The sequence below is a fragment of the Pyxicephalus adspersus genome, chromosome 6 (assembly GCF_032062135.1).
Source record: "Pyxicephalus adspersus chromosome 6, UCB_Pads_2.0, whole genome shotgun sequence".
NCBI lineage: Eukaryota > Metazoa > Chordata > Amphibia > Anura > Pyxicephalidae > Pyxicephalus > Pyxicephalus adspersus.
The window spans coordinates 80,529,256-80,553,315 of NC_092863.1; the positions used below are offsets into that span (position 1 = coordinate 80,529,256).

Below are 24,060 nucleotides of genomic sequence, written 5' to 3' on the forward strand. Positions count from 1 at the left end.
GTTTTGTCTTGGAGAGCTTTTATAAATCAAAACTATGTCTTCATATCCTGAATAGAGAAGAAGAGGGACCAAAATCTGAGCCTTGGGGATTTAAACTGAATGGTCTATAGGAGAGGATGGAGGAACAGCACACAACACCCTGGATGGCTAGTAAATTGGCAAAGCAAGATCACCAGTAAAAAGATCTAGGACAAAGATAAGAGAATAGTGGACTTTGGATTAGGAAATTAATTGATCATTAGTCAGGTTAGGAGAGATACCAGGCTGGAGGAAATCAAAAAGACTTAGCAGAAAAGTGATAAACCAAGTTTGCATGATATTCCAGAGACAGACCAGTAGTTAGAGAGGAAATATTGAGGGACTCTTGAGAAATGGTTTTCTGCTCACATATTTGAATGAGAATGGGAAAATGCCAGTGCAAAGTGATAGATTTATTAAAGAGGTTAGGGTAGGTATGAAGGAGAAGGATAAGGGGGTATGAATGTGGGATGGAATGGGGTCACAGAAACTGGTAGTGAGTGCAGTTTTGGAGATTAGGGAGGATAGTCTGTGTTCAGTTAGCTGGGTGAAACGTGTTATAGCAGTGGTGAAGATATGGTCAACATAGGAAGGCAAGTCCATGTCATCAAATTTCTCTGTTAATTTTATCTACAATATGTTTGGAAAAATCATCTGCAGATAAAAATAATGTAGCAGGAGATGGAAGAGGACAGTATGGAGTTGAAAGCATGGAAAGGGTTGAAAACAATTTTGAAACTTTTGATGATATTATTATGAGACAGACAATGACAGAGCACACCCAACTTGGGGCTTTGTACTTTGTATTTCTGAAAGTCTTTATTTGTTTTCATTTTTTACCAGTGCTGCTTGGCTTTCCTGGAGTGTCTTCTCCGGGACACATTTTAGTCTGGTTGGAGTGTTAAGGCTGTCAATTGACATGGCAAGGGTGATAATTGGTAACAGAATCCAATGAAGAAGTGATGGTATTTTCGGAATGAGTGGCTGCTAGCCCCAGTTAGAGAATAATGACATTGTAGGTAGAGGTTGTAGGGGTTGATTGAGGGTCAAGATTACATAATGTTTGGAACTAGAATGTCGGCTGCAGAGCTGGAGCTGTAAAAGAAAAGAATGATTTAATGTTATTATTATTATTATTATTAATTATTATTATTATTATTATTAAACAGGATTTATTTAGTGCCAAAATATTACGCAGTGCTGTACAATAAATGGGGTTTGCAAATGACAGACAGATACAGACAGTAATACAGGAGGAAAGGACCCTGCCCCGAAGAGCTTACAATCTAGTAGGTGGGTGAATTTACACACAATAGGAGGGGAGATATATAGTGGTGGGAAGTGGTGACGGTTTCAAAAGACAGACGGGTAGGTAAGTTTGAAAAAATGGGTTTTGAGCGCTCTTTTAAAGGAGCAGAAAGTAGGAGCAAGAATAGGACGAGGAACACCATTCCAGAGAGTTGGGGCAGCTCTAGAAAAGTCTTATGAGCGAGGCAGTCATCAGTAGGTCATTGGAGGAGCAGAGAGAGTGGATGGGGGAGAATTTTTTACCAGGTCAGAAAGGAAAGTGGGACAAAAACTGTGTAGGGATTTGAAGCCAAAACACAGGAGCTTAAATTTGATTCTAAGTTGAAATAAAAGCCAATGATAAGAACTACAAAGAGATGCAGCAGAAGAGGAGCGGCGGGAAGGATGGATGAGTCTGGCTGCAGCATTCATAATAGATTGTAGAGGAGAGAGTCGGGTTTGTGGAATACCAGGGAGGAGGAGGTTACAGTAGTCCAGACGAGAGATGATAAGAGCGTGTACAAGGAGTTTGGTGATCTCTGGGGACAGGTAGGGGCGGATTTTGGAGATTGCGAAATTTCTCTGAGTTTGAGAAATTAAATAAGTAACAGGGTTGTTACCTAAGAATAGAGTGTGCAAAGATGGGCATGCACTCAGTGTTGTCTCCACTCACCTCTGCTCCCTATCAAACTTCTCGACTTGTGAACTTTGCCAAGTGCAACTGTAATGAACTAAAGAAGGAGGAACAAAAGACATTTGGGGTTGGTAATATAAATTTTGATTTAATATAACCATGATGGTAGGGATGTCTTTGGAGAGAAATGGGCCAGCCAGGCACCAAAGTGGTCAGAGAATGTCATGGTTGGGCCAAGCGGATCTGTAGATGTAGGCTACATGACATGACAGAAAGACAGATGAAAAAATGTAGGCTTAGGTGTGACCAAGTTTAGTGTTATTGGATTAAATGTCACCATTATGTTTTTTTTGGGGGGGAATGTGTTTGCAGTGTAAGCCTCTATATGATGCTACATCATGTAAGAGTTTTCAGCCATATCTTGACCAAGATCTTCGTCTTATCTAGACCAGGAGCAAAGGTAAAAGAGTAAAAGAGTTAGGGATAAAAAGATCAAATATGTGTGTGTTTATTATACAGAGAACCAGTGTTCCATGAAGCACCAATTACTGGAAACCAAAGAATGGGATATAGGATAGGCTTATGAGGTTTCAAAGATTTAGAGCATTGAATGAAGTGAGGGAATAACAAGCTATGAGTAATAAAATGTAGCAATGGGGTGACAATGGGTAAGACCGAGAGAAGGTGGATAAAGGGCCAGGGCTAGGAGCTAATGAAATTAATTCAGCATCTTCATCCTTGCCTTGAAAATATTTATTTTTAGCTGATATTATAGACAATTTTTCCCATTGTCTATCATTTCAAACATAATGTTGCTTCCCATTGTTATGTATGATTGAACCAACAGGGGGTTTACCCCGTTAATAGAATAAATTCAGTTATTGTCGTAAAGTATTGGTAAGTGGTGTTTTGCTAAGTGCAGCATATTTTTTTGCAGCCTGCTACAAGTCCTTGCAGATGCGATTTTTACCATTCAAGATGTTACTGGATTCATGGCTAGCCCTTTTTCTTTTAGTGGAAAACAACAAACACAGAGACAAGAAATTATATCATGACCATGTAGTTTACCAAGGGAGAACAAGCATTACACAATCAACTACTACAACTTTTATTTACAGTATATTACTAAAGAATGGCTGTTGTACCAATGTCTGTATAAGCAGCAAGATTGCAGTCTCCATCATAAATATGCATAGCCTGATTGTGTGCAGAAACAAGACTAAACAATCAAAATATTGGGGTTTGTTAAGCTGCTACCTAAATATTTTCCCATGGCAAGGTGTGCCACATAAATTAAAAGGATAGTAGCAGCATGATTTTATAGTGGCAGACCTGCAGGAACTTACGATACAGTAAAATGGTGCTCTCAATAGACGGAGGTGACATGACAATATGTAAACAAAATGTCTGTCCTGACACTACATGCAATCATTCAAAATATTGGAGCAACAAGCAGGCAATCATGACCCTACTCAAGCAGCAATTGTTGCAATAAATGAGGCAAAAATGGGCATTTCACTAATACATGAATGATAACCTGACAATCTCATATATACAGTATTAAAGCAACAAAAAGCAATTGTGACAATGAGAGCAAATAGGCAACCCTGGCAATACACAGGAAGCTGACAGACATTTGTTCAAATACATGGGAAGCAAACAAGCAACTATGATGATTCAGAAGAAAAAAACAGAAAACCATTAAAATAAAGGTGTAATGTGTTTTTAAGAGTTTTTTTCTCTTTATGCCTAGGTTTGCATAGCCACTGATCCTGATTAGAAGAAAATTATCTTCAGTGGGGGGAAAGGCAAAATGTGCTGCTGCAAATAAAGACGCAACATCATCTTGCCTATGGAATCCAATACAAACTAGTGTGAACGATAGAGGTTTTCTTTGTTCTGGGGGAACATGGCACTGCTGGCTGTGTTTATCCCAGGAAAACATAGATTCTCCAGAACCAAAGGGGAAAAAGAGGTATAACAAGCTTCCTAATGAAAGTACAGCTGGGCAAGTGGGAGTGCACCTGGCTGCAGGCTTCTGGATTATTGTGCCAAGTGTGCCACATTACAATTTGGAGAGCTACCAAATTATTGTTGCACATCTAAGTTAAAGTAAGGAGTACCTGTTGCATTGCCAAGCTCAAAAACCTGATCTGCTTATCATGACTAGCCCCGATGCCTCCCCTCAAACACAGCCCCAGGTGACAATATCAGCCATATGCAGACTGGCCTGAACTGAAACACATATTTACCACCTCAATTTTTATAAAACAGAGAATACTCATACCATACATGGGTTCCTCTAGCATCTTAAAACCACCGCCTTCCAGAAACCCAACCATTTATTGCCAACAACCGGAACCCCCTTTTACCCTGGCACCAGAACACCAAACAAAGGGAGGTGTTTGGCACCAACTGACCATGCCCCACCCTCTACACCCTCACCATTCCTAACTTCCCCTTAAGCCCACCCATTCCCACCTACTATATATATGGATCAATGTTGATGAAGGTTTTACATTATTTGTCTAGGACTACAAGTGCCAACCCTGAATAATATTACTGTTGAGCAAAGAAAGGAAAAGAAGGGTTTTTGTGGCAAATAAAAGTATTGTATTAGATGATAATTCTCATAAAACAATACATAGCAATTTTTATCGGGTAAGCCACAATAGAAGACTTGTGGTTTACGAGAAACATAGATTACAAATGAAACAGTGATGACAGATGAAACAATGGCCAACAGAGGGTACCTGGGCTTGTTGTGTGGTCACATGAATCTGAAGGGACTGGACCTCAGGGCAAAGGTGTTGTTGACTATAATAAAGGGAAAATGTGGGCTTATCAAGCAGTTGAATGGGTCTTCCTAAGGGCACCCCTACTCAGAAAGCCGCTGATTGCTGCATGTGAGCCTAGGCAATCTGGAGTCATGAGGCCCTGGAAGCTCCTAATGATGGAAAAATGTAGTTATGTTGCTTACACACAGCAGTTAATACATTTAACCATGTCTGTTACAATACCTAATGACATATTGTCGGTCAATGATTGGCCATTGTGGGGCACAACAAACAGGCCCAGCACAGTTTAGGGGAAATTCCCTAAATTTTACAAAAACCCACTCCCACCATCCCTAATATTTAGTGACCCGAAACTCACAGTCCTCATTTTTATTTGATTTGTGAATGGCCTAAAACTAATATGTAGCAGATTGTGTTTGAACAATAATGTTACTAACCTTCTATGTTGGTAAGGATCCAGGGTGTAGTCGTAAAATAAGAAGAGGGGGCATGGTAATAGTGAGTGCTATCCATGCAGGTAGAGCCTATACGGGGGTACCAAAAAAAGTAAGGGCAAAGCGTGCCCGCCCCACTACACCCCTGGTAAGGATTCTTATTTCCATAAAAGTTACAGTCAGAATTGAACATTTCTGTCTCATGGCAATAATAAATATTCTCATACTTGTATTAAAGCTTTGTCAATTAAACCTAATAGTGTTTTACAATACTAATCCTATACTGCACAGCAAAGTAACTATTTTTGGACTTACTCAAGTATTTAAAAGCACCAGCTGCAGTCAGACTCAGCTCTGGGTTTTATTTGTATTTCCTTCTGCTTATACTGAGGATAACAGTAAATACTTTATCAATTATTTATATGACTGATATGGAAGTGTCGGGCCTCTCAACCAAAACTTCTTCCACACAGAAATGTTGAATCGGTTGAATAGAATATTAAGGGTTAAAACGTTTTCTCCGCTGGGGAGATTCATGCCTCTGTTTATCCCGGAGATTATTATTAAAACAAATGTTCCAATGATAACATTCTAAGATAGGTGTACCCCTAACTTTGGGGAGATTTCCCCTTACTTCCTGCTGCATCTGAACAGGATGTGAAGAGACATTTACGGACAGCGGAAGACAGTCCAATAAATGTTTTAGGTGTTTAAGTTTCAGTAATATATAGCCCTTAAACATGAAAGTGCTACCGCACTCTATGTGTCATGACATTTACAAATGCCCGAGTTGCCAGAATGTATATACGCATAGAAACTGTTCATTCTTTCGCTTGGGGGCTGCTCACAGTCTAGTGTCCCTACCATAGTCATATGAAATTAACACGGTCTAAGGCCAATTGTGAGGGGGAGCCAATTAACTTAACTGCATGTTTTTGGAATGTGGGAGAAAATCAGAGGAAACCCACACAAACACGGGGAGATCCTACACTGCTAAGTGCTACAAGTTAATGAAGTGCACAGTGACTAAAGCCATATTTGTCCCTATAAAGATCCCCAGCAAATGACAGTTTACTCTTTATTTAGTTAGTACTCCTAATCCAGACCCTGCATGATGACATGCCATCTATTTCAATTAATAATGGTGAATGGAGGGAGACATGCTGGACATAGCAGATTGGGAAAATCTAGCAGATGTTTCAAAAGATCATCTTTCACGTTCCCCGCTCACAAGATTTTTGCAGATGCAAACTGGCAGCAAGTCAGTAATTTCAAAAAACCAGGCTCAGCCTTACACATCTGGAACACATTACTTGCAAATAGTTTTCTATCGCTAAAAGCTGGTCACACTGTTATGAGGTAGGGGACACTGGAAGGTACGGAGGCCTGAACAGATGTATGCGAGCCAGCGTTGCTCTTATCGGAATCATGGGCTCGATTTTGTACTCTATAATTCCAAGAGCAATCCACAGAGAGAGGGATGTGTATAATAACGGCAGTGGTGAGAGGAGGGAGCTGGAAAGCAAGCAACTCCACCGCTGAGAGAATCTTGGCCGGCTACCAGGGAACAAAATGTTCTTGGATGTCATCCAGTACATGAGTTAACTTGAGACCAAAGAAATCCATTCAAGAGGAAAAAAGAGGCCTCCGCTGAGCCAGGCTGGATGCTGGGGTCATGCACTGTTTATTATATTCAGAAATCTAAGAATTTTTGCATAGCATTTTTTATTATGCTCACTCAAAAAAATTTGATTCCTCATCCTTCCAAGAAAAAAAGCATTTTAGACCAGATTTAAGTTGAAGTCTTTATTGATATCAGGCCTTACGGTATAGAATTGAAGAAACACACACCGAGTTGGACAATTAAGCCCATAGTATGCTAACTATGAGTTCTGCAATCATCTGGGCTAGATATGTATGTGACATTCCAGTGCAATGAGGGTTTATTTACAGTTTTACATCATGAAATCATAAAAAAAGAACATGCACCACAGAAATTTCTATAAAACATAAAAAAAATAAACTTGATTATGACATTTTAATGACATCATGGAGCCTCAAGAGAGCAGGTTGCATTCACTGTGTTAATACGTGTGGATAATTAGGTTGGACTTCATTTTAGGACATACGAAATTTAGATAAAACAAGTGCTATGTTAATAAACTATCGTGTTTTTAATTTTTCCCTTTAGGTCATTATTGTAAAATTTGTCTTTGGGGGTCTACCTGTCCCCATAGACCACTAAACCTATTGTACATGCTCTTATCTCTTGTCTGGACTACTGTAACATTTTCCTCTCTGGTATTCCACTAACCCGACTCTCTCCTCTACAATCTATTATGAATGCCGCAGCCAGACTCATCCATCCTTCTCTCCGCTCCTCTTCCGCTGCATCTCTTTGTAGTTCTCCCCATTGGCTTCCATTTCACCTTAGAGTCAAATACAAGCTCCTGTACTTTGCCTTCAAATCCCTCCACAGCTCTTGTCCCACTTATATTTCTGACTTGGTAAAAAAAAATATTCCCCCAGCCGCTCTCTTTGCTCTTTCAGGGACCTACTAATGTCTTCCTCACTCATAACCTCCTCACACACATGGCTCCAAGACTTTTCTGGAGCTGCCCTAACTCTCTGGAATGGTCTTCCTCGTCCTATTCGGCTTGCTCCTACTTTCTGCTCATTTAAAAGAGCACTCCAAACCAGTTTTTTTTAAACTTGCCTACCCGTCTTCTTCTGTCTTTTGATACTGTCACTACTTCCCACCACTACATATCCCCCTCCTATTGTGTGTTAATTCCCCCACCTACTAGATTGTAAGCTCTTCGGGGCAGGGTCATCTCCTCCTGTGTCACTGACTGTATTAGTCTGTCATTTGCAACCCATATTTAATGTACAGCTCTGCGTAATATGTTGGCGCTATATAAATTACATTTATTAATAATATTAATAATAATAAATGCGTTCCTAATGGGATTTTTAAGATTTTCATTTCTCTACCTTTATTTTCACATGACATCTGAACCCTAAGTTTTTCATAAAGATTCATTGAGGCCTAGATGTCCAATAATAGGCAGCATCATTATGCATAATTTATTGTGGAGCTTGCAATAAAAAAGCAAGGTTGGCTTTTTATATTCGGGTCTCCTAAAAAAGGGATACTAGAATTCAAGTTTTTAAATCAGTGAAAATGTAGGGAAAATGTAGCTTACATACAGTAAATTTACTTACAGACTACCAGCTCCTTTGGGAGGGTGATGTTACAATAAGTTGTGGTCAGATTGTTCAGATCAGAGCTATTCCAGCCTCCAATCAGAACTCCGAATTTGTGCAATACGATTCCAATCGGACATTACTATTCTTGGATTGGTTGCATAATATACCTGTGAATGTTCTTTCTCTTTTCTACATCTTGACTGTAAGTATAGTGGGGCATTTCCATTTTCACTTTGCTACAGTTCAGAAAAATAGATTTAAAATACCATGTGTGTGCCAGTCATGATAGGGTGGTTTGTGGCTTTTCCCAGAAATCCAACTATTCATGCAATGACTGCCAGATATTTCTCTGTCATTCTGAGAGAGATATAAGACATCTGGAACCAGCATGTAAATGCTGATTGCTTTCAGCTTCATCTACCCTGAAACCAGCATAGGCAAAATGTTGTCAAACCTAAACCCTGGCTGTGTTTGCCTAAAGTACAAAAGCAGGGCCAGTGCTTGGGGTGAGCAAACTGAACAATTGCCACATTGCTCCACCTGCCCTACCCTGCACCTGATATTTTGCAGCACTGACAGATGATTTGAAACTATTGATAGAAGATCAGGACATAACACAACACCTTCCTTTCTGCGAAGAAAGACAGAAAAAAGACGCTTCAAGAGAAGGAGAACATCACTGCTAGATCTGTAAGAATGGTATGGTTGTATGTAGAATAGGGACATGTTTGTGTTGACCTATGTAATGTCATGCTGTTGTGTGTATGTTTGTGTGTACTGTGCAGATTGTGTGTATGTTTGTGTGTACTGTGCAGATTGTGTGTATGTTTAATGCGTAGATTGTGTTGTATGCAGATGGTTCTGCATATGCATGTAATGCAGTACTGTGTATAACATGCAGACTTTGGGCCTGATTTATTAACGTTCTCCAAGACTGTAAAAGATAGACTATAATGGGAGCAACTGGATGATCCAGCAAACCTGGAATGCATTTCTAAAAAAAATGTGCAGTTTTATAAGCAAATGTGTTTTCAATCCTAGACTAAATCCATACTAGGTTTACTGAATCACCCAGGTTCACCCACGATAGTCTACCTTCTACAGTCTGGGGGAGCTTTATCTAAATCTGGCCTTTGTATATGTATATAGTGTAGCGGTGTGTGTATGCTTGTGTAGGTCAGAGCTATGTGCATGTTTGCGTATGTGGTGTAAATTATACATAAGCTTGTATGTATTTTATGAGACAGGTTTTTATTTGAAAAAATTTGGTGCTAATATAATGTATAAGATTTATCTATTCCACTAACATGGGCTCCATTTCTCCCACTGACATGAGAACTATTAAGTACCTCTCAGTTTTTACCACTACCCAGGGGCACCATTTTGACCACTATCACAGGAAGTCTAGTTTCTCTCCTAAAACTGGCACTGTTTCTCCCACTAACACAGGGGCACTATTCCTATACTTGCACAGGGGCACATTTTCTCCCACTGACACCAGGGCATTCTTTTGACGACTAGCCCAAGAGCATGATTGTGACCACTGAGATAGGGAGACCTTTTTACACAGGGGCATGGGGAACACCATGACAAATCTCTGTTTAATGGTTAAATTAATTAAATCCGAGAAGGTAGAAATTCATATTTGGGCAGAGTTTCTTTAACATAGTGGGTTAAGGCCTCTAAAACCATTCATGCCGAGGCCCCAGTTTATCTAAACCTAGCTCTGGGCATAAGACTTTTTGAGCTCCTTTTTTACAAGTGTAAATGATAAGAAATTGTGGTGCTCTGTCTGCTCACTTCTAGCACTTAGAAATGTGTTAAGTGGCCTTAAAGCCCAATTGTCTCCATCCCGCTGGTAAACAGTGAAATGGTATGTCACATTATGGCTAAAAAGTCCAACAAGAACCTGTAAGGCCCTGATCCAAAACTAGTACTCACTAGAGGCCAGTTCCATAATCCAATTCCAGTCCTTGCCTATAGCAAGCCACCACCCAGCCTCAGGAGACCTGTTGCATCTTCCATCACACGGTTGCCCCAGGACTTCAGTGCGCAGGGGATGGCATCTGGGAATGGGCTGGCAGAGGACCAGGAGCCCACAGATAAAGCAGTACAAGATTCCTACAAAGCTAAATCCAAAATAAAAGCCAAAGGTCATACACAAGTAATCAGTCCACCATATGAGGTATCCAAAGTGAAACACAAAACAGAGTTGGACTCACAGGCAAAAGGTTGGTCCAGGCAGCATACAATCCAAGGGTCAGGAACAGGCAAAGTCAGCAATGGTAAATGAAAAAAATTGATACAGTAGCAGCATATCATCCTATCTTAAGGCTACAAAAGATACAGGTTATTGGAAGTAGAGAGGCAATAAAGCAACCACTTGAAGCGCAGGACTGAGATCAGGAACCACTGTTCTGGTAGCAACGCCGACAAAGAACATAAACAGGGCATGCTATCCTGTGGTGGCCTACAGCACAAGATCGCTGGGCAGATAATTGTCTCATAACAGCACCAGAGTTTCTTTCCTGTATTTTAATAGACCTGGACAAACTCACTGTTCCCCTCCTCTACATTAGAAGCTTGTGAAGATGTTATTATTACCGTTCTCATATACCGAATTTTTTCTGAGAACGGCCTGTGTAAATTCGCCGATCGAGGTCAAATTTTATTTATTTATTTTTTTTTAAGTGTGCGATCCACGGCACTGGAGGTTAATTAACCTCTAGTTAATTAACCTCTAACATATATTAAACAGTAATTTTAAAAGAGTTTTAAAAACAAAGCAGTCTGGTCCTTTTTAAGGCAAATCTTCAGTAAAATCAATAATCTGTACTTTCTGTTGTGCATAGTTGTATAGGCTCCACACATACTGAAATTGGTTATAATGATTTCACTGCACACTGAGAATTTCTTATGGAATGCATAAAAAAATCAGATAGAGCCTGTCTCATTTCCTAACATCTCCTAACCCCTTTTCCACCAAGCTTGATTACCTTTGACCCACCCTTATCATTCATTGGATTTCAGTTCTTTAATTCATATAAGCTCATCATCATTCCACTTCTTGAACCAGGACTGAGAGCTCCTTGGAGAAGTACTGAAGCAAGATGTTGTGATGTTTTAAAATAGTTAACACCCTACCGGCCCTTCCCCCCTGCCATACCTGCACTGCATAGGGATCCACAAAGCCCTAAAATAAGGTAAACTACAGAAATGGAAAGCTTTATTTTAAAATTTCTTTAGAAAGGGAAAGTGGGAGAGAGAAACCAAGGAAGGGAAATATAAATGAAATATATTTTAAATTTATATCAGGTTTTCAAGCCAAAGCCACAAAAGACTGGTACTGTACTGGGGCCCAGAAAGGAAATTATTATCAGCAAAGCAAAAAAACAAAACAAATTGCAATATCCAAATAATAATAAAATACATATGGTAAAGAAAATGGTCTCAGAAAAATGATTTAACAGAAAAAAGTTCCGCTATTATTATGCTTTTCTTCATGTATAAAATACAGAAAGAGAACAGACATACTGAGCCTACCTTAAAGAGGATTTTATTACATTTGTCAGAGACTTCGCCTTTGCACCTTTCTAATGCCTATGAGTGCACATCTTTTCCTCTGCTCACCATTGCATTCATTTTCATATACCTGGTGACCAACTGTAGCCGGGCTGAATCAGATGAGTTTTGGGGAGTAGCAGCACTGGGGATCTTTTGAGAGATTTTGTCACTGCTCCGTCTCTATACGGATTCTTTGCTCTGACATCAGCAGCAGCTAGAGAGCAAAAAAGAAAAGGACATACCAATGGGACTTTAACAACAGTTATTTTTCATAAAAACTTAAAACATTTTATTATAATTCATTAATACCATCCATCCATAAAAAACCTTTGCTTAATTTGTTAAAAAATATTGTGCTGACATATACTGAGATTTGTCCTTTATCCAACGCGTTTCGTAGACAGAGTCCACTTCTTCAGGGATACGGTACAACACAACTAAGTGTCTCAGCACTACAACACAATACAAAAAAACGATTACATCCATTTCCCTATATTGTTTCCTACTGATAAGAAGGCTGCGCAAAGGGTCTGATAAATTAAAGCTCTCTAAGACTAGAGACAATAGACTATCATGAAAGAACCTGAGTGATCCAGCAAACTTTAAATGGATTTCCTAAAACTCATTTGCTATTAGTTGACAATGTTTTCAATCCTTGACCTGTGTGTCTATCACAGGACCATTAGGAGGTCCTTACAGGGTCCCAGAGTCTTCCAGGAGCAATGTGGTGACATTATGTATTTCAATCTTTTTATTTATTTAAATTTAAATGGTGGGGGGAGGTAGGGTGATTACAATAGAATCAAACATTTTAACTTAATAAACACATATGAACAAGTTCACATGTAAAATTGAGGGGAACAGAGGGAGGGGGTAAAACGATAGGGGTGGGGGTTGATGATCTCGCTTCTACACAGGTGGCAGTCCAGAAGAATAATAATCCAGCCAAGGGTCCCAGGGAAGTTCATTGTTATTGGGAGTGTCCTTAAAGATATAAGTAAGTTTATTATTGACTATGATCCAACTGTTGAGTGTATGACTGCTGTAGATATTCTCATGCTTTGGCAAGGGCAATGTGAACAGCCAAGAGGATCAACTATTTGGTGGGTTCAGGCAAAGCTAGCTTACTAAACATGGCACATTCAGGAGTAATTGATAAAGATATTTTTAAAATAGCACAAATAAAACTGAATACTTTTCCCAACATTCCTGAACTACTGAGCTATAGGGCAAGACCACCAAATGTGCAATGAGGTGACATTAGGAAGCAAAGGGTGGCACCAAAACCAGTCAGCATGTCAAGTCTGCAACTTTTGTTCATCAGTCTTCTGTAGGAGGTGCTCTGGATTAAAATGTGAAGATTTAGGTATGTTTTTCTTAGTGTTTGATGGTTTAAAATCTTGTCTTGCTTGTTTGTCAGCTGGGGAATGATCAGACCCACAAACAAACATGTAATATATAGTAATTTCCTAGTCCTTAGATGTGGTGGTTGCATGCTTTTTTTCATGCTAAGAACATTTACCTAACTAAGGAGATTTATTATTCTTTTCTATACTACAGATTCCATCAGCCCCTATACAATAGAAATAAAAGACAGACATGGTTCTGTCGCAACCATGGCTCCAATCATAGATGCAGTGTACTGCAGCCACCCAGGAACAGAATGTGTGTTACTGAAAAGATCACCAAGTGAAAAATAAAAAAAAAAAGATGAAACAAAAAAAAAATGCAATCACCACATCTAAAAACTTTTAAGTTTCAACTTAGTACATTTATGGTTTTAGATTTAGATACACTTAATCAATATGGTTCCAGGAACAGTGAATGTGAAGAATTACTAGGGAATGTTAGAGAAAGGTGATTGTATAGCTAATGGCTCCAGGGCAACTGAAAGTGAACCTGACCCAAGGTTGTAAATGTATTTACTTTTTGCATTGTATCTTGTGTACTATTCATGGGTTACATATGGAGATACAATCAGTCTCTTTCCTTACAAGCACTAACAAGGCAGGTCCATGTAAGATGAAACATGGCTTAGAGTCACACTTGTAACACACAGAACATGGTAATTTATAGCTGTTTTCCCAGAAGAGTGACAGGTACATCGAGGACCCGGATTCTTTACACACACCAATACACAGTGATATTTTATCTCCTGCAAGAAGAGCCAATGTTGATATTTGTTTTGACATGTGTCCAAATTAAAGCAGACATAAATAATTGTGAAATTGGCCACATGAAGTCTGTCTACCCTTGAAGAATACTGTTTTCACCCAACATAAACAATTGCTGTCTAGCTCATTATACAACTGGAGTGTTATACAACCGGTGCTGTAATATCTGTGCCCTTACAATAAAGAACAATGGACAGTTGTTCATTGCTCCAAGGTTATTTTTTATAATAAATTGTTCTGGTGTAGTATTTAGGAACTGAAATTATGTGCATTAGATTAGAAGCATGACCAAGGGAAGTAGAGTAGAGTTGAATGACCAGAGCAACTTTTTACTAAAAATGTAAAAAACATTTTGAATAGCCAAAATCCAACAATATAAAATTAATATAGTTGCAGTTATTTCAAGGCATTATAGGACAGATACATTCCTAATGTCCTAGGCACTTTTTACCTATGTTAGGCCCACAGCTGCAACACACCACATTATATTAGCCAACTGTAGACATATATGATCAATAACTGGTCACCAGGAGTTGACAACATTGCATAGAGGATTTTACATTGAACATAGATTCATAACTGTATCAGCTAACTGCAGACAAATTGTGTAGAGAGACACTACCTCGGGGACTAAATCGGTAAACTGCAGACATAAATGACCGATAGCTGATCACCAGAAGTTACCCACCATAAGAGGACACCAAATCAAACACAGTTCAGTGTCTGTATCAGATAACTTCGGACACACTTAAAAAGGTCACTGGGGGTTTATCACATTGAACACCACTTCAGGAACTATATCGGCTAACTGCAGACACAAATGATAGAGAACTGGTCACTAGGAGCTAATCACATCAAATAGAGAACATAACATCCAACATTGCCTTTAGGGACTATTCCAGCTGACTGCAAACACATTTTAAAGATGACTGGCCACTACACTAGGGTTTGACCACATCGAATAGAGGACAGCACACTGAAGATAGGCCCCAACCTATTTCTACATCAAATAGACAGCTTGGGCACCCAAGAAAAGAGAAAATTTTCTCAATGGAATATTTTTGTTGTTATGATTTATTTGAAAATCATACCCATTACCTTTTTAGCATTATGGGAACATGTGCAGCAAGGTTTAAAAGGTAAATATATGGATAAAACACATATAGGAGCTGATATACATGCTTAATGATTTGTATTTCTGTCCACCCAGTCCTGTTTTATGTTTAATTTACGGCTCACAATACACAGCCCAGCCCTGGCTGGCAGGGATAAGTTACCTGGTTTTCTGTTCTGCATTTAATTAGCACTTACAGGTCTTGTTCTTCCACCAGTCTGTAACTTGACAGGGAAAAGGGTGTGCAAATTTATAATCACCTCTCTCTATCCGTCTACACTCTTCACCTATTAGCATGCCCTTGACAGAACATAGACACTGTACCCGACTGAAAAGCTCTTTGTGCTGCTTCTGACTTCTCCAGTCTGAAATTTGAGTACGGGAGATTACAAAAGGCTGGTATCTAGTCACTTTCAGATGCAGTAAATGCACAACTTGCATTAAAGATGCATTTATCAATGTATTACTGAATAAAAAGCTGCATCTTTTATCTGACCATCTGCTTTAGGTATTTGGGTTTTATCTTCTATCTGACCATCTGCTTTAGGTATTTGGGTTTTAGGTACTTTTAGAAACTGTCACTTAAAAACTGCAACATCATCAGCAATAATGGAATGCTGGTATCCAGAGGTGTGCACATGCTGACACATTGCTTACAGAGTGCCTAGAAACAACTAAACTCTGGTCAATCTACTATAAAAAGCTCATCCAGCTCTTGAGGTCCTGCTTTTGTTCCCCTTGTGCCCCAATTCTTAGAACTAGCTAGTGAGGAGATATATTATACTTACTTTATATATTCATATATAATACAAACCATGATTTTTTTACCTTCAAAATGCCATTATAAAATGAATCTCGGTTTAAAGTTGAGTCATACCACAGAATGTCGTCATGTAAAGTGTTTAACAAATTCCAGCTTCATTACACAATTTATAGCACAGCACCATTTACTGTTGGCCAACAATAATGCACAAAAGATCATTTAGCAGTAAGTAACTCATAATCAACTCATCAGTAAAAAAAACTTCTAAACCTGTTAATGACATTTAATAAATGTTTTATGAAAAAAGAACACCATGTATGCATGTATTCCCTTTAATTTGTTTTGCCTTTCTAATTTTTACTGTTTTGTCTTTTGTTATATTTGATTTGGTTTATATTCAAGTATATAGGGTAATAACCAATTAGGAGGGAGTTGGGAGAGGGTCACATTGCTAGGTTTATGACAGTAAGTGCAGGTAGTTTTAGGTGTGGTAATTTTAATTGTATTAAATGTCTGTTCAATTAAGCCTTAACTTATTTATATGCAACTTTAGATTAACATTATGACATCTTGACAACTACCTAATTCACATCATTACAAATAAAATTACTGTGTTGCAAATAAGGCATTTGTCAACATAAGGTTAACCTCAGACTCTTAAATACAAAAAAATATCTTTCTAGCTGAGCCAACAGCATAGCAAGCATAATAAATTAGACGATTAACACTTTCATTTATAGATCAATGAGGTTAGAGGAAACACTGCCAAGTATGGAAGAAGATCCAACCTACCGGTAAGAGCAGTCTGATATCTAATCAGCAGGTATCTGATATCGAAGAGAACAAATAAAAACTTGTAAAGCATTCATATTACATATAGGTGCATACAAAGTTTAATTCAACTGCTGATATATGAAAAGCTTAAAGGAGAAAACTAACTCAAAATGTATAAATAGAAAAAGAACATAAATCTATGGCTTTACCTTTACTGTGGAGCAGTATATTGATTGGTATTCATGGATTGACTCTGGGGCTTAGTGTACAGATACAAAGGGCCAATGAGGTCTGGGTGTTTAAGCATTGCTGCCAATCACCTTTCTTTACCAGCTGCACAAAATTACCAAATTAACGTTTTCCTTTCCCATGGCCCTTTACTAAATCTGGCTCAGAAGGAAAACTATAAACCATAAAAAAAAAAAAACAATAAATGTGTTGCATATGACCCTCTGAAGCCTCTTTGTAATCTCTTTCTGTCTACATTCACACTACTAATAGAAGCATGACATTCCTTTTGGCCCATTTCCTGATAGTGACTATAGTGGACCATGAATACATAATGTGTGTTGGCAACTTTCTTGTAGTCCCTATCCCAGGACAGAGTGACAAATCAGGAGCATAAGGGGAAGAAAGGGACTTAAAAGATACCCACCCAGGATCACTAAACATTATTTAATTGAAAACTGCAGTATCCACTTTGTAAACTCTAACAATAAGTTCCTTTTGGTCTATTAAAATACCAGTAATATGTTTTGGTAAATCTGTTTAACACCTAATGATCCTGATAAAATCCAGTGAGTTTCTAGGTTCCTGTGCAGTATGGTGGGTTCCTCTATTGCACTGAAATCCCAAGCAGATTTATTATCCCTGTTCAGTTCAACTACAAAAACACCCTTCCCTAAGTAATGAAAAAAAGAAGGTGTTCTATATTTCTGTTCTAGGTAGGTAGTTCTGCTTCTCTACAAATGCTTTATAGTATGTAGGGCTGTCATCCTAAGACAAGAAATGTGTTACCAGCAGGATCACTGGGTAAAAATAAAGAACCGAAAAATAAGAAAAGAAAAAAAGAAAAGGAAGAAAAAGTAAAAATTAATAAAAGAAAATAAATACAGCCAAAACAGTGGCAGACATAGGCAGGTGCGGGGTAAGTCCCTGCACAAGGGGCCCTGGATGCTCCTCAGCCAATTTGGGCCCCAGGTCAGTTCCGCAGGGGGGCCCCAAGTCAGTTCTGCACAGAGGCCCACTTTTGGCTTTGTCTGCCACTGAGTCAATACATCTATAGATTGGTAATCTGGTAATATATTTATTTTTAATACAGTATAAATACACTTTATTATTGTAAATTGCGTTTGGAATAGCATTACCCTACCAAAGTTATGATAAGGTATGGGGTTTCCATAAACTTTAATTTTATTTCTGACTGGTTGGTGAACAGAATGACTGGTTGATTTCTTGGTGCTTTCTACAGTAACTGATATCTTTTTGCAACTTCTCCCAAAAATGTCATCATTTTCTTGCCCTAGATTTGAACTGGTGATTAAGAGGCAAAATAAAACAATGTTCTGTTTCTTAACTATTTTACTCTAAGCAAACTTGAATTTATGTGAGTCCATCTGGGAGGGAAAAAAAAGTTTTTTTTAGAAATGTTATGTCACCTTCTCCTTCTAAAAGGTCCTGATTTACCAGCCTGTTCCCCTGAGTTCTAAAGTCTTTTTCTCACTTCTCATCAACAGTTTTGGCTTTGCTCCAAAGTATTCCTTCCACTGGAGGAATAATGTCTCTGTGCAGAATCACACACTGCTTGACTTTCTGCTCCAAAAATCACTTCCTTGTTCAGCTAACACAGCAATCCTCATTGCCAACAAGTCTTATAACTTTGTAGTCTCATCACCGCTAAAGTATGTAAACCCTGATGTTATTTCTCTAAACTCACTTCCCTTCTTTATACAGAGCCATGCTTTTATTCAGCAGGTCTTACCTCTCTTTTCCAGACCTGCCTAGCTTTGATGCTATTTCTAGATTGCACATTTTTTCATCCGGTACAAAGTAGCTCACAGTGCCTTATATTTATTTGAGGAATAGAGTAATGTACTTGCTGAATACATGCAGCCTTTGTTCTTGCATTTTTTTTGCACACCTGTATGTACTGCCCTGTGGTTTGTACTGAGTTCAAATGTAAAACTTGGATTTCAAAAAAGCACCTTAACCATTGACTCATACAGAACAAAAAAAAAAGATAAAAAAGCTAATTAAAATAAACCCTAGGAATCCCAAAAAATGTGACTATTCAAAATTGTATTTGAAAGAAAGAGAAGTTATTTAGCAGTATTATTATTATTACCAATAAACAGTATGTATATAGCACCAACATATTGCGCAGCGCTGTACATTAAATAGGGGTTGCAAATGACAGACAGATACAGACAGTGACACAGGAGGAGGAGAGGACCCTGCCCCGAAGAGCTTACAATCTAGAAGGTGAAAGAAGGAACACACAATAGGAGGGGGATATGTAGTGGTGGGAAGTAGTGATGGTTTCATAAGACAGAAGAAGAAGGGTAGGCAAGTTTGAAAAATGGGTTTTGAGGGCTCTTTTAAATGAGCAGAAAGTAGGAGCCCTGAAGAGCTTACCTAGGAGGTGGGGGAAGTATACAAATAATGTGCAGGCTCTCACCTATGGACTAAAGCACTAAGATATTACATTTTTTTTTAGTTTATTCGGACTTAGGCAAGTGTGTTGATGCTTTTCAGAACTCATTCATTTGCAGGGTGCTTTTGCCTCTAGAACTGGACATTCTCTGAGCGTATTTTCCACCAATCCTTGTAAATGCCACAAACAGAAAATCCCTGATAGCTAGCAGATGCTTCATTCTTTGTATCTGGCACCAACAATTACCAACTTTCCATGAGTTAGCCCCAATACTTATAACTGTTTATATCAAAAATTCGAACAAAAACATTCCACCGTTTCTAAATTCCAGGATTGTATTTCTCACTACTAGCTACAGTGTGTGTACAACTTAGCAAAATCTTTGCAATAAATCTGATGAGCTGATGACTTTCTGTGATCTCTTTCTGGGCACAAGGAGATGTGGAGAGGTCTTTGTGGTTAATTGGCAGGTCTCATACTATGGGGTTGATTTACTGAAGGACTATAGGCGCTTTACGTGGTAATGTGAACTGTTCGCTAGCATTGGATACTTCACTTAACTTATATGGCACATAAAGTGAAGCCCTGTTGAATTAAACCATTTTGTGCAAGATTTTCCTGCATGTGATTGGGTATTCTTTGCAAAGTGACTTTTCTCCACATCCACAAAGCTAAGCAAAATATTCCTTGTAAAGTGATTACTCACCAAGGTGAGCGAACAGCCAAAATTTCCACAATAAGTTAGCCCCTATGTGTTTAGCAATTTATGTCAAAGAGGAAGACAGAAACACAATGATGCTCCTTGATGGAGTGGGTAGCCCATCTTATGACAGTGCTGAATTCTGTGGGGGCACCCACCCACTAATGGATACTACAAAAGTTTCCAACAAATACAAATTAGTAGTAGTAATTAGAAATATTATTAAACTTATAACACATAGTAGCGGTGAAGTTTTTTTGTCCTTCTTCTAACTTTCCTTCTCTCACAAACTCATCCTAGGTCATCTCAGAACACTCTGTACCTTACCCCCCAGGAACAGGGAATGGCCAAAAGAAGTTCTAGAATTTAGTCGTTTGTCAATGTAAGGTGTAAAAAATCATTTTGCTCCTTCTGGATCAATTCTATAGTATTAGTTTTCACAGAACCTATCCTTAGCCTCCACCCACCGTTAAAGGGGTACCTCTAAAATATTCTTACTGCCTTTTCACTTGTACCCTGTCAATTTAGCAAATGCAGCTGCTCCTATTTCTCCCCACATATGCAGAGCAGCACAGGAAAGCATTGTATAGTCAGAGTTGTTCCAGGGCTCAGCATAGTCAGCTGTGGAATCCTTAATGTGAGGTCACTTTACAATCACAGGAATCATACTATTCTACCATGCTTCCCTGTGTAGCTTCACCATATGGGAGGCAGAGAGGGAAGCAGAATTTTTTTTGTACAGGGGGCCAGGTGGAGTTAAAGAGTGCCAAAAATGCCCCAAAATAGCCCTGTTTATACATACTTATTAGATCACATCTTAGGCATCTTTCTAAACCTAACAAGCTTTGACTTAGCATGTGTACTGATTGCACTTATCTGGCATACAGACTTTCAGATCTACAAATCTGTATATGAATACCCTCATGGAAATCTAGAGTAGCAAACATGAAAAAATGTAAAAGTCACAACAAAGATTACTTCCAAGCCTACTCACTAAACTAATGTAAGGTGTAATAGAGAGCTATTAGACTGTATATATATTTTCTGTGCAGCAACGAGAATTGTGATTGAATTTATGCTCATTAAACCATATTTTTAAACAATAAAAACATTTATATAAATGAGACTAAATGTCACTTTGCCTTTAGCCCCCTGTGCCCAAAAATGTGCAGATGTTTTTTTTCTTCTCTGATTTCATAGGCTAACAGAACCTAACAATGAACCCAACGCATAATGCATTAAACTGCATTGAATGAACACATACAACAAAAAAAGTTGGAAATGCAGCCTTAAAATTTCCAGGAAGCCAAACATAGATTAGACAATTGGAGATCCTTTATACAGAATTTAATCTTTCTGCAATCTCCTGTATTCAAAACCTGGCACCAAAGAGTACACCAGTAAGTAGTAATTGAACCAATACTCTACCCACACATACACACACAGCCTTTGTCCATTCAGGTCGGGTTTACATCTATGTGGGCACACTACTGAGGCCACATACTTGTGTATTGCTCACTGCCATGTGTCCCCTTTTCTTTTGAATGGGTAGTGAACATGATAACGTGTTTTCATAAACTGCAGTCCATTGTAATGCAAATTTGTCACACATTCACTAGAATGAAAAGCACCACTGACCCCCATCAATGGTATCATATGTTTCTGTGGTTTGCAGTCACACATTTTGTGATTTATGCAAAATATGTGAACTGAGACGAATGTCTTGGAGCTATTTTATTAGTATATTTATATTTTTGTAAGTGGATACTTTTTTTCAATTGTTGTACAAAGCACTACAATCACAAAGCTTTTATCAGTTTTTGTTTTAAAGAGAGAAGACAATATATATTTTGTATGCTGTCGTATGTGTGTATATGGTTCTCTCTGCTTTGTATCTTTATTACACACTTCCAAACTTAAATGTGCCTAGACATGCCATCTTTTGAACTATACTTTATTCTTTTATTCTGTCTCAAACTAAACCTTTGCACTTGTTATTTATCAAAACATTTTCAATAAAAATCATTAAAAGAAGGAGAAGATGGTATAAACTGTTTGCTTTCAGATTCTCTATCTAGAACCAAACAGAAAAGTGAAAGAAGATGGGAATCACTCTGGTTTAATATTCAGCTTTTTTTGTGTCATTTGAACTTGAGCTATTAAATTGTGCTTTTAGTAGCTAAAGATTCTTCTCCTAAATATGTGAAAGGTAGCCTAGTACTGCACATATTAGCTGAAAACTACTAATATGTAAAACTATAACTAATAATATTTACCATACCTGGCTTTTTTAGTCTTAGGAGTCACTTTTCTTGCCAGTCTGCCCGCAGGTCTCATGCATGCTTCAACATTTTCCAAGAAATAGAAGCAGAAAAAGACAATTACAATTTTAGAAAGGTAGAAGAAGACTGCAGAGTTATTTCACCACATAAATTGCTTTACCCTATTAATCTATTTATTTATTCATATATATACTTTAATTAGTCAATATAATTTTCTTCACTTGAAAAAAAGACTCATGTAACCCTAATTCAAGTGCTTTGTCTTTTTGCCCTGAGGTAAGGAATTTATTAGGCAGAACAGTAACTTGACTGGACTCATTTCAGGAAGCTACACCAAAATTAAAATAGTGGTGCTGCCAACCCAACAGCCAGTGTACCTGCCAGCAGTCTTGGATTTGAGAAACAAAGCATTGAAAAAATAGGTTTAGAAGATATCTGAGCATGTCTGAGCAGATCTAGACAGAGTCTGGGTGGAAAGAAAGTTCTTTCTAAATCCCAGACATTTTTGTTTCAATCTGTTTATTGCATTTTACAATGTAATTTACAAAATATACAGAACAAAAAACATAGTAAAGTGAAATAAAGTGCAAATATAATCACACACAAATAACAAATGGCCAATATTATTTGAGTCAAAATGTAACTCCAGGCAAAAACCGAAACAGAGTAATGGCCCACTGTGCTCTTTCCACCCGAAACTGAGCAATATCCAAGGGCTGGTGTGGTGATAATTATCTACAGTAGATAGAAGATAAAAAAATATTATTCCACTATAATAATAAAGAGTAACATTAATATCATGGGCATAGAGTGGGAAGGTGCTATTCGGGTAAATATGTAAAACAAAAGGAGTCCAGTGGGACCTGAGCTATGGAAAAGGGGACTTATAGGTAATAAGGATAGGGGGTGAGAGGGGTAAGGATAGGGGGTGAGAGGGGTAAGGATAGGGGTGAGAGGGCTAGGGATAGGGGGTGAGAGGGCTAGGGATAGAGAGGGTAGGGGGGAAGGTGCCTCCAAAACGGTCTAGTGACTCCCAAACTTAGGAGGAAAAAAATGAGAATTAAAATTTGCAAACTGTAAGGTTGGGTTGTGGGAAGATGAGGAGAAGTTTTACTCCAATAACGCATGAAAACGAAGGGACTCAATGAAGAATGACCAAGCTGTCAATGTAAAGATATTGGGCCTGATTTAATAAAGCTCTCCAAGCCTGGAGAGAATGCACTTCCCTCAGTGAACCTGGGGGATCCAGCAAACCCGGAATCGATCTGGTTCAGGACTGAAAAAAATTGCTAACAAATAGCAAATGACTTAAGCATTCCATTCCAGGTTTGCTGGATCACCCAGTTTTACTGATGAAAGTATCTTCTCCAGAGCTTTAATAAATTAGGCCCATACTGTTCAGATTGATTGTCCTAATCAGCCACTACCTGTTCCATATACTGTAGCTGAGTCAGCTCAGAAACCTAATATTGAATGGAAGGGGGGGATTGTGCACCAATGCCTGGGAATGACCATTCTCGCTGTAGTCATAAATCCCACACATGGTATTATAAGTAGAAGTATGTAACACTATTGGCTTCAAAATCATAAGTGGTACATTTTGAACACTCCCAGTACAGACTGCAGCCTGACAGACTCATCAGCATTCAATACTT

At 38.4% G+C, this 24,060-nt stretch overlaps 1 long non-coding RNA gene across 1 annotated transcript in view; it reads right to left on the reverse strand.

The window, feature by feature from the left end:
• Window positions 1–748: 748 nt before the first annotated feature.
• LOC140334170 (uncharacterized) overlaps window positions 749–24,060 on the reverse strand; it is a 52,372-nt gene continuing 29,060 nt past the window's right edge. The window contains exons 3-6 of the long non-coding RNA XR_011921487.1: window positions 22,405–22,465; window positions 11,925–12,159; window positions 10,323–10,458; window positions 749–1,113 (exon numbers count right to left, since the gene is read on the reverse strand). This is a non-coding gene — a long non-coding RNA (uncharacterized lncRNA). The remainder of the gene's footprint in view (window positions 1,114–10,322; window positions 10,459–11,924; window positions 12,160–22,404; window positions 22,466–24,060) is intronic.